This window comes from Hippoglossus hippoglossus, chromosome 24 (genome assembly GCF_009819705.1).
Source record: "Hippoglossus hippoglossus isolate fHipHip1 chromosome 24, fHipHip1.pri, whole genome shotgun sequence".
In the NCBI taxonomy this organism is placed as follows: Eukaryota; Metazoa; Chordata; class Actinopteri; order Pleuronectiformes; family Pleuronectidae; genus Hippoglossus; species Hippoglossus hippoglossus.
This window is the reverse complement of record NC_047174.1, coordinates 14,041,387-14,053,668: the sequence shown is the minus strand read 5'-3', so window position 1 is coordinate 14,053,668 and position 12,282 is coordinate 14,041,387. Positions and strand designations below refer to the sequence as shown.

General features: G+C 42.0%; 1 protein-coding gene across 4 annotated transcripts in view; it reads right to left on the bottom strand.

The window, feature by feature from the left end:
- LOC117758140 (kelch-like protein 29) overlaps positions 1-12,282 on the bottom strand; it is a 226,329-nt gene that overhangs the window by 120,782 nt on the left and 93,265 nt on the right. The window lies entirely within an intron of this gene.

Below are 12,282 nucleotides of genomic sequence, written 5' to 3'. Positions count from 1 at the left end.
AAATTGGCTTTGAAATGTGTTTTAGCAGCTGAAATGTTTGTGTTGTTAGACTCAACATCTAAAACATTAAACGCACAAAAGAAGTCTAGTTAGGTTGTCTAATCAGTGTTTCAGTTGCTGCTGTTTATTTCTCATTATTCTACCTAACAATGCTAATCATTTACCAAAAGAGAAATCCATAAAACTAAAAAATCGGTAGTTGTCGTCTGCACTGAAGCAAGAACATAAGACAAGTGTCAGCCATTACTGGTGTTTGACTGTTCGTGACTGGCAGGTTGTGCACCAACCTTTGAAAATCCAAACAAGGGCTAAACACTGACCCCAGCACAAGTGCCTGTATACATAAATATGTATATATATATATGCTAGAAAGGGCTACGGATACAGACTGTAAAATTTCAAGCCCCGGGCAAAACAACTGAAGGGAAACGCACTTCACATCCACTGAAATTCAAGCTTAGGCACTCCGACGGGCTCGACGAGCTCCTGGCTCAACGCACACATACTATGGAGACGAAGCGGGATCGCGGGGGCGAGGCCGACAAGCTTGAGTGGAAGAGCAGGGCTGGAAACCACGCCTAATATCCCATGAGGTTGCAGCGTTTGCCTTTCGATACACTACCTCGACCCCTTCCTCTTCTTGTAGTTTCTTTTCTCTTGGAGACAGCGTACTGTAAGTGGCTGGGCTGTAACAGCACCATGAACATGTCCTATCTGTGGGACCAAGCGCCACAGCGAGGTGTCTTACAGAGGGCGACCAGTGCTTGGACATGTGAGCTGTGGAGGTTTCCTTTTGTCATGGTAACACTTCCCAGGAGAGCGTGTCAGGGAGCATGTTGCCCTCCACTGGCACTGACCAGGACAGTGAGAGACACAGGTCTCCAGCAGGGCATGACCCTGCCTGATGTGTGGTGAGTGTTTGGGGAACAAAATATCCACAGCCTGTCACAGCAGCAGCTTCGGAGACCCAGAGACGACTGTAGCTCTTGTCTGTGGTTGAATTTGAGGCAAAATGACTACTTTATTTAGCTGTGTGTGTGTGTGTGTGTGTGTGTGTGTGCGCGCGCGTGCGTGTTTTTCTGCATTATATATATATTTGTGTGGCTGTAATAAAGGAGTGTTAACTGGGCAAACAGCCATTAAGCACAAAATAATAAATTGTATTCCTATTGATATTGCAATATGATGGAAATAATATCTTCTGTGCCAAGAAAGTGGGGAGCTTTAAAAACACATTTTACAACACACGCAATACACGCAACACACGCAGTATATGCACTTCATGCAATATATGCAAGCAGGAATTCAGTGGGAAAATGCCGTGGAAGAGCTACTGTTTGACACTGGGTAAAGTCCGACTATCTGAACAGAGGAATGACATTACCATCATGTGAATACACCTTCTGTGGCTCTACGACATGCGGTACTTCAACGTTGCCTTGACGGAAGGAGGTTTTGTGAACGCTGCAGCCTTTATCGGAGCGGTCATTAGGTCAACATCACAGAATGTTACTGTAAATATGAAAGGGCCGTCGTGCTGCCATTGTAGCAAGATAAATAGTTTTCACAGAATTGATCGCGCTCCCTCTGCACTCGTCTCTCCTTGGACTGAAGAGGTGACAAAAGGAGGTGAAGGGGAGGGCAGGAGATGCTGCTCCTGAAAGATACTCAGTTCAATTGAACTCTGGACTTCACAAGGCCATCTTTATAGTTCCATTTGACTCAGCGTTTATAGAGACTATAAGTGCAGGGGGAAATAACATCTAGCATTAGCATCTATGATAAAGAGCTGGACTCTCGCAGGTCTGGAACATATTCCATGGGCGATGACCCTCACTCTGTGATGTATTCATACACAGAGAGATTATAAATGTGACAGACAGGCGGTTAGATGGATGCCTCTATCCCAATGGAGCCTCCTATTGACTTTCACTGGGCACTGAGAGATCTGGCAGACAAAGACGCAGCCTTCGGTCAAGAGGGACTGCAAGTACAGAACAGCTTCTGGCCAACACCCCATTCTGGTCTGACAAAATACTTTACTCTACTCTAGCTTATTGTAAACCACATAGTATCGTCCTACTAATTCCGCAAATGTTTGTCTGTCTGTATGTGAAACACGACAGAATCGTTCATCTTATCCACTTCATACTTGGCATGTGTATTGTTAACGGCCCAAGGAGGTGCCATGTCGAACACAGAACAATTTGGTCACCAACTGGTGGCCCATGGCAAATTATATCTGTTGCGCCTGGTCAATTAGGTAATTTCATTTCACTGTATTGGACTGACACTGAGAGCCACGGGTATCGCCGGTGCTGGACTTGTGTCAGATTGTGTCATTTGCTTTAACAGACCTCTGAAATAGCCAACATGCAATGTATGAAACAATAACACCAAACAATTAAACTTGTATTTAAACCTCACACGTGAACAGTAATAAAGCAAATTCAGTTTCTGTCTATGAAAATCCTTGAGCATATATCACTGCAAAAAAACCCAAACAGAATCCAGTTGACCATGGAAGCACAACAGCTTCACTGCAGGTACACCGGGTAGGATGAACACAAAGTTTTCTAACTTCACTCTGCCCCGGAGACAAAAAACTATAAAAAGCTCTGCACACAACGTCGAGCACACAAACAATAAAAAGCGACAGTTTACTGTAGAACTGTTTGAGGAGGACTCACTAACAAACGGACTCATGAAAAGAAATTAATTCTGAAGTAGCTCCGGAGCATCAACACAGGCCACTCTAACAGCTCATTCCAAGCCGACAGGTTTAGAACAGGCACTGTACTAGTTAAAATAAGGCTTTATTTTGTTTTAATCTTCCCATCCACATCCAATAGGATTCGGTTTGCTGGAATGAATTTGAATGGAAAGCATTTTACAGTGTTACATCACCTCAGCACCTGGAAGGCAAAACCTCTATTCAGAGTATAAATGTGAGTAATTAAACTGAAAACACAGGCACGGCCACTGGCTGCTATTTGCCGTAAATGTGCCTAATTAATGACGCAGTGTTGCAGCATTATGAGAGCACAATGGTCAAATGTATCAGCTCCTCACATATGAACTCTGGACATGAATATGCCAGTTCACACTTCATCGAGCTGCCTAAGAACAGCAGTATTAAGTGAGATGCAGCAGAATCAGCGTTGCAGCGTAGTCAAATCAAAACCACTCATGACTCCACGAAGGTATTCAAATTTACAGCGTGCCCACAAGCCTCTTACTAGCCTATTATTTGGGGGACTTTTTATAAACTACTGAGCATTTACCGGAAAAAAGGAATTAAATGGGCTTCAATGGTCGACATCTAAGCCTCACGAGAAAATGTGCTCATATGCTAAACGCAGATATTTATATGTATATAAGCAGCCTGACCTGCACATACTTCAGCTGCGTTCTTCATATGTGAAAGGAAAACTCCGGGAGACGTCCGGACACCAATTTTCCAAAGTTCATGTCTGAAAACGGCTCTGATGAGTTTCTGACTTTCTCGGCCAAAAGCACAAGTCCACATAAGGCAAAGCACAGGCAGCCCCATGTGTAACCTGTGGCCGTGATCCAGCCTTTGAGGCTTCAGCCTTGGAGCTCCAGCCCTGCTCCCCCAGGGTGTAAGTGGAGACTGAAAGACTGGTTTTATCCCACAGGATGAAGTGGTCAGTGGCAGCTCTGTGCTCCTGCAGGCACAGGGGGGAGTCTACACAGAGCTCTGCTTGGGGTAAGATATACCCTTCAGAAACATGCTGGGATCATTAGAGACCCAAAACCCTTAAAGAAACTCAGCAATAGCCATGAACTACACTGCGGCAGGTGGATAAACAGATCTCTGCTTGAATTATGGGGGGATCTTTTTTATTTTTTTTTAGGCGAAACGCTTTTCTGTCTGTTTGGAAGCGCCTTTCAACTGCCTTTGAATGAGCTTCTCTTGATTTCCTCTAATGTTGTTGGGTTTTCAAATGCAAATGCGACTCTATACAGATGGCAAAAGTAATTTCAAGGCCCATATCCTGTGTCGAAAGTTACAATTGACAAGTAAAATTAGGACGTTTTTGAAGATTTGCTGGTGCCTCCGAGCTCGATTTGTTCCTTAACAGCAAGCAGTTGGGTAAAAATAAGTAAATAAATAATCAAAACGGTTCCAAACTGGCGCATGAACTAGTTACAAAAGTGAAGTCTGCATGGAAATTAAAGGAATCTATTTAAAGGAGACTTTGCTTTAATATAAAATGCCATTCCAATAAATGTAATAGTCGAGCATTCCAGAGTCAGACTATCGTGAATTCTGTAGGAAATTGAGGAATTCCATTCATACCAGCTATAAAAGAGGATCCTCTATGTGCTTGGAAAGGCTGTGTTTTTATTTTTTTTGATAAATACTGGAGAAGCTCTGTCTGGACTGAAGGTACATATTTCAAGAGCTAAAATTGATGCAGTGAGGCTGACCGTGTTGTTGCTCTCCCACACTCTGTATTTCCTTTGTTTTTTCTGTTTTGATGGTGTCCAGCTCTCTTCAGTGGACTCATATACTGCAGTTGAGCTGCAGTTTTATCACACAAACAGTAAACTTGTCAACTTCCTCCAGCCAGTTGGCATGCTCGTGTGCTTTCCCCATTTCACCTCCAAACTGAGAGGCTGAGAATCATAGTTTAGTGTCCATTTTATCAGTCCCAGTGCCGGTGAAACAGGAAGACTTACAGAGATTTGCTTCGGATCCCTGTAGCGAGTACATGCACGCATCGAATCTATGAAACCTGGGACTTCATAAAAACAAAACAAAACAAATCTACTTTCTTAGAAGACTAACAGGCTAACTGGGCTTTGGCATTTATAAAATGATTCGATTTTTCTTATCCGGTTTAGTTATTTCATTAATGTGATAATGTGCCAGATGAAAAAGTGTTTCTGCTCCACGGATGCAGACAGACAACATTAATCTTTTAGATGATTAATCACTTACATAGATGAGTCATGTTACTAAAAACTGCTCTTGCGGCCAAATATAAAACCAGCATACCCATGCACATAGAAGAGGGGCTTACAGCCTGGGGTGTCTTCTTTCTCTGTCGTCGTATTTAAGACACATCACACACTCGCTGATCAATAAAATGCAAAGCAGAGACCATCAACGCCTTAGATATTTTCCTCGGATACAACAATTTTGCATGGATATCTGTATTTGTTCAAGGTTCTGGGAAAAATAGTGTTCGAACTTTAAGATCTTTAAGTTCCTTGGCAGCAGCTGATGCAGCTAGTTTCTTTTGAATGAAGTTTTCAAATATAGGTCCCTCTTCTTGACCAGGAGTGTGCACGGCCCCTTTACTGTATCTGAATGAGGTAATGACACCACTGGAGACGGGCTTTAAAGACACCTCTGTGCTCAGCAGTAGCACCTGTGTAGTACACAGATTCATATTTCCCTTACCCACTCGTTCCCTGTGCACTTGTTGACAGGCGCTTGTAATCTGAAATAGTCTGCAGGGTTGAGCTGTTAAGTCCCTTGTAGGAATAGGATACAGCTCGGGTGGGACGGGGAGGACGAGGAGGAATACGAGGGGAACATCTTCCCTCCAAAGCTTATTGAGCTGTCAGGTTTCAGTCCCTATCAGGGAGCATTGATTTCCTGTCATATATTCGACTGCATGTGCTTTTACATTTGTCTTTGACAAGAGCGCTTCAGATAATGGGCCTGCTTCGGTGGTTATGACCACATCAGGAAGCCCGTCCACATATTGATCTGTGTTGACGCCAAGCGTGGTCCTTCATTTAAATTGATCCATAACAGAGTAGCCAAGTGCTGGTTTCACACTCTGATCTTTAATGGAAGCTATCAGGCTGCACACTGAGCGAGACACAGCGGAGTCATCACAAGCAGTGATAGGGGTGAACGCAGAGGAAGCTAATAGTGCTAATAATGACTGGAAGTGGAGATTAAACTTTTCCCTTTTTCTCCAATGTATTCTTTGAATTTTGAAGAGCCGACAGGAAATGATATTTAGGGTATTTAGCATTTTAGTGAACTTTCCAGGACTTGAATCTGCGGCCAAAAACTATAGTTCTGGGAAGCAATTACGCAGAACAACCAGGATACACTTAATAACGTCTATGTGAATGGATTAACAAAACTGCTTTCAAATTTACCAAAAACTATAATACAGCTGCATGAAAAATATAACTAAACCACAGTCTTCTGCAAAAATCCATTACATTTCAAAATGGCCCAGTCATTGTAACCTGTAAACTGTTATAACCGAGGAGATGTTGCATTGTATCAATGTAAATCTTAAGCAATGGAAGGGGACAATGAATAGGTTGTGTTCTCCAGTGAGACCAGGCCTCATAATGGAGATATACAATGTGCATGCAGAGGACATTGCTTTCGAGAACAGTGACAATCGCTCGGCCATGCCAGAACATTAGTAAGAGTCATTAGGCTCATCTAAATGAGGCCGTTAAGCCGATAAAACGAGGCTGTATATTCCAGCGCGGGAACAAAAGAAAGACCCCCCTGCACACACACACACACACACACACACACTTCCATTTCTCATTGGTATGCAAACTCCACGAAGTCAAGTACCCCATAACTCTGGCGGGAGGGAAGTGCCCTGCGAAGGCATGTGGCCAGGCCAAAAGTCAGAGCCCCAGCCAGCTCACAGCAACTCTATGACTGTCAAATAAACTTTAATACAAATCATAACTGCAACAACAACCCAAACACGCTGCTAGTGTTGTACACAGAGCGTGGTGATGGAGCCATTATGATGCTTTAATTAAGCACATGGAAAAAAATGTCCCTAAAGGTGGTATTTCTCAACCTGGTGTGACTCATCAGTGCGAGAGAAGGTTCTCTTACCTACAGCTACAGCACACACACACACACACACACACACACACACACACACACACACACACACACACACACACACACACACACACACACACACACACACACACACACACACACACACACACACACACACACACACAGAATTGGCTTACATTTTATGGAATGTAAGCCATTCCATAAAATGTGCTCATTGTGTTGTTCTACATGTGAATTAAACGGTTGGAACAGTGGTCTTTATTGCGCCAATAAAAACAGATGGCAAATAAGAGAACAAGTCCTCACAAACAGGGGCTTAGCGATCGGGTAGGTAAAGCAGGCAAATGTCTGTGGCCCCGAGATTAGAGGAGGCCCCTGAAAACATCTAATCCACAGCAACGACCAATTTTGCGAGAAGCCCCTTGAAATTCTATGATCAAATATTTACAGAAGACAGCAACGACATCCATGGCCCAAAGCCACCTAACGAGGCCCCGTGCCGTCAAATCTCTGCCAAAATCTTGCTCAAAAAACATAAATACACAATGTACTGTTTGTGCCTACCTCCCCACCCCCCCAAAAAAACATACACAAGAATATTTGCAACATTGCAAAATTACAGTCATTCTCTAATGAGACCCCTATGGTTAAGGTTTGGTTTGGTTACGCCACAAAAACAACTTGATTAAGGTTTAGGAAAAGATCGAAGCTCGGTCAAAGTCTGACACTGAGCTGACTCAGCGAACCACTGCGACCTCCTTCCTGTGAGGCTTTTGTGGCTTTATCACAACACCAATTACTTCTGTCTTTGCTCCCAATGGACAAGTCACAACTCCCATAGCCAGTAAAGGGCTTTGGCAGTTTGCTGACTGGTGACTGGTGCTGCGCTATGAGAGAGGGTAGTCCCACCACCTTAAAGACTGAGTGGTTAGGAAAGATTATCAATGGGATAAGTGTAAGAAATGTCAAGACAATGAGCAGATGACAAAGACAGAAAGCTCATTGTTCCTCGTTTATTGTTACACATCTAATGTGATCTGTCTAAACATGTTGAGAAGCGACAACAATAGCTTCTCAGAGGCAAATCCCACTGATCCAGGATTATGACTCCCATTAAAATAGAGGTGCTCTTCTTTTGCTGCTTCGTTCGGATGAATCAGTCAGCGTCGATACGACCAGAGGATGTGCTCGGGAATTAGTCACGTCCCACCTCTTTGTTTTTTGATAAAAGTGGGTCCTCTTCTCCCGTAGTGCCTCATTTTCAGTGCAGAGTACGGAGACCGGGGAGGAGCCGACAAAACATTCACAGCGCAGGAGGTCGAGATGAGATGGAATTACTAACTACCGGGGTCTTTGTAAACTGTAAAAAAAAAATAATAATCAGCACAAAAAACGCGATCACAAATTCTTTTTTCCTCTTGCAGGTTTCCTCTCTTTTTTTTTTGCCCATTTCTTGCAGCCGGCTGCAGCTCCATAGAAAATCGGGTGTATGGTAAATAGCCCTTAAATTAGGTCCCTGGCCTTCCAGCTTGGTTATCAGTGATGATCGGAACAGTGTGTGCTACTTGAAAAGACCCATTTTCCCTCTGGCACATCATTTAACGTGTCTCATTTACCCACGGAAATATGCAGGTCACACACAAGAGATTTCTGGTCACATCCATACCTCGCTCAATACAAATTTAAAGGATTTGAATTAGAACAACTATTACATTTTGTCTTCTCCTTCTGTCTCCACCTGATACATATTAATGTTTTCTTTTTCTTTGACCACAATAAATTGAAGTGGGTGTCTTCAGCAGAAAGAGAGGGGGGAAAAGCCGCCTTTAGGTAATGATAGCTCAACCTAGATCTTCCAGGGCACATCTTAATATAAAATAATGAACCCTGGACATGGAAGCGGGAACATTGTGTCAGGATGTGAAGAAATATTCAGCTCGGCGACAAAAAAGCGAGGGCTCCGCTTCAGCTTTAAAGGTTAAATCGCAGATTCGGAGTTGAATCAAACAATTGTGTAACGTGTTGACATCACAGTCTAAGAAACAGCTCGGGAGCAGACACTCAGACGAGCTACTTTATAATGTCAGCTCACTATTTGAAGAGAAAACTGGAGTGTTTCTGCTTTATGGACAAAAAGTGAGAAGTAGTTTGCTAAGAAAAAATAAAATAAACACCCTTGAGAAACAAAAATGCTCTTTGGAGTCAGCAAGTCACAACACCTGAAATCCATTTGCGTCATGTCATGTTGTTTATATTGAACTCTTTTACCCTCACGAAGGCTTTTACTGAAATGTCTGGGTGTCAATTCTGTATTAAACGGCTGTTGCAGCCAGAGTGCTTCTTTCTAGGTTTCAATGCTGAGGGATGATTACGTTTGATGAAGTTTGGGAGATCTTTTGACTTGACCAAAACCTAAAACTGTGACAAGAAATAAAATATTATAATTAAATGTAAAATGAAATTAAAGTTCATCGACCCGAAGTGTCTCCTCGGCTATATCCCAAATCACTGACTAATCACTACGCGGTCTATAATATACTGAGATCACCATTCTGTAGTAATGTCTGACTGTTAAGTGAGAATGTTTTTTACCCCAGTGGACTCATCGTATCCCACAATGCATCACGAAAAGTAGTGTACACGCAGATGGTCACTAAACGAGTAGTTTACTAAACTGTCATGCTTAATAAATGATAAACTTGTTTTTGTTGTATGTCATAATCCTGCAAAAATTACGTTATACCAGCGCATAGAAAAAGCGCAGAGCAGTTTCTGTAAGTGGTTTTTTTTTCATTTGCAGATGAGCTCACTATATAGTCTCCTGTTGGCAGCACAGCAGACCTTCCTTCTCCTCCTTACAGTCATTACCACGCAGTTACGTTTATAGAACAGTCGTTTTTTTTCAGGTTGTCAATCAGGCACAAAAACTACTGGGAAAAATTGTGGTTCGGGTTGGATTAGTACTTCCTTCGTTGTCATGGTTACACTAATGAACCCACAGTTTACTTTGGGGATCAGTCATGGTTGAAATAAAAGACAAATTTGGGTTTCGTGTGTTGTGATCCATCCTTGCACACCTAGCGTGGACTATGTGACTCGTTCCTGTCATAACAATTACGGCCACTAAAGGTCACCTAACTATAAAATGTAACTGTGGCTCGTAACAAGCTGCTGGCACAGACCACCTAAGAGTTTTTTTTTTCTTTTACAAGAGAACAGTCTCAATAAAAGACCGTTTTGATTGATGTCCGTCATGTCACTTCGTGTATAGAATATCCAGCTACTATAGGTTAATGTTGTTAATGTGCTAAGGCTCAGCACTACCCAATGATGTATTAGTATGAGATATCTTAGTACTTCAGACTAATACATCATCAGGTAGCACTTAAGTATCAGGATATTAGACTTGAATAAAAGTGGCAGTATAACAACTGAAATATACTCTTACAATTCTAGCATTCAAAGTATTACTTCAGTATATGTATGCATGTATTCTAAAAGAGCAAAATGTACTTTAAGTAGAAAAAGTACTCACTATGCCGCCAAATACTGTGATTATGAAGCACACTGCAACAGAGATAATTTTAATTATCTTTCTCATTTACTTTATGATTTATTGTATTTTAAATATTATATATATTTTAAAATCACCCAATCTCCCAAATAAATGTTGTGAAGTAAAAGTACAGTGTTACCCACAGAAATATTGATGAGTAAATCTTCAAGTACCTCATAATTGTAAAATATTGTGAATAATCGGAGTCTTATTTTGTGTGAACCACAGTTTCATTATTTGTCCTTGAAGGAGGCAGCAGCACAGATTTGCAGGAGTCCAGTGCTTTTAATTGGCAACATCAGCTGCATTGGAAATCTGACGTGGTTCAAGACATTCGGTATTCAGCCTGAGGTATTTCCATTTCATTTTGTGTGTGCGCACTGTATTGAAGAATCTTGATTTACTTCTGTATAGGCTACTAAACTTCTTTGATAAAAGGAATACAGCGGTCTTGTAGGGAGAGAGACTTACAACACGGTGACGACCTTGCAGTTGTTATTCATATTGTGTGGGCAACATACAAGGCTTTTCCACATGGGTATGGAGAAGCAGGCTAGAGGGAAAAGGAGCCAGCTAGAACGGTTAAAGGGTAGTCCTCAAAAGATTAAAGAAAAAAAACAATGTGGTGCCACTGGTAGGTTCCAAAGGCTACTTTTCCTTACTATAAATTGATCTTATACGTTGCATTTTCAAATGTTTCTATCTACCTGATCGTGAACATGTAGGGAATTGATGTGAAGGAGGATTAGGAACTGGGAAAGAACCGTCAGAGAAAATGATCTGACAGGATAAACCTGTGTAAACCATGGATATAAAATGTATGATGCGAAGAAATTGACTTTATAAAACATGATAGAGCATCTGATACGTCAGACCTTACAATGAAATGCTATTTGTTGAGCAGCAGCTGTAATGGTCACAACAGCAAAATCACTATTAACTTAATGATGTGTTACAAATCGTAAATCAAGTGAAGTCTGGGGAGAATAAAGAACGCAGACATGAGTCAGTGTTTGTCCTTCCTACTGTCCTCTGTCGTACCCCCTCTGCTGCTGCGGTGATTCACTGTCTGCTGGTACCTCTGGTTGGTTTCAAACAGTCGGTACGTTTTTCAGACTTCACCTATTTCATGATAAAACTAACGTCATCACTCAGACACGTTTCGTTTTTAGTTTCCTCACGACAATTCGTCATTAGCTTAATCACCCTGCTGTGGTTGTGTTAACCACGTTTCCTGTAGACCGCCGAAACCAAACAGTAGAAATGATCGCTTTTCTACACGTTTGTTGAACAGGTGGTTTGATAAAGATCTTATAGGCCTTTTATTTTTCACTGCACATTAACTCGCAAGCATTTTTGTTGTCAACTCAAGTTAACATCACTTCACGTGCTCCGCTGTGTTCAGTGCAGTGTCTGCGCTCCGATTTGCTCTGCATGTGTAAATGGTAACGCTAAATGGACTGCATTTATGTAGCACTTTATATAATCTTATCGACCACTCAAAACCACACAGAAACTATACTCTGATGCACAATTGGGGCTCAGTATCTTGCCCAAGGATAATTTGGAGTGGAGGAACTGGGGATTGAACCACTGACCTTTCCAGGATCCACTACCTCCTTGCCTACAGCCGTGTGAATGTGTGTGAATGTGTGTGTGTGTGTAGCGATACCCAAGGAGGAAAGGATATAGAATCAGGGCAAACTGAAGCATATAAAAGCGAGACTCCATCGATTTAAATGTGATTAATAATACAAATCAATCGGGGCATTCAAGCTTGCCTCAAGTAAAGTCCTGTCACCTTGTGCAGTTGTCGTAAATATTGTGGTCATTCTTTGTGGAAATATGATAATAAAGTAGCCCGCTGGACTTCAATGAGTAGTCGGCTATT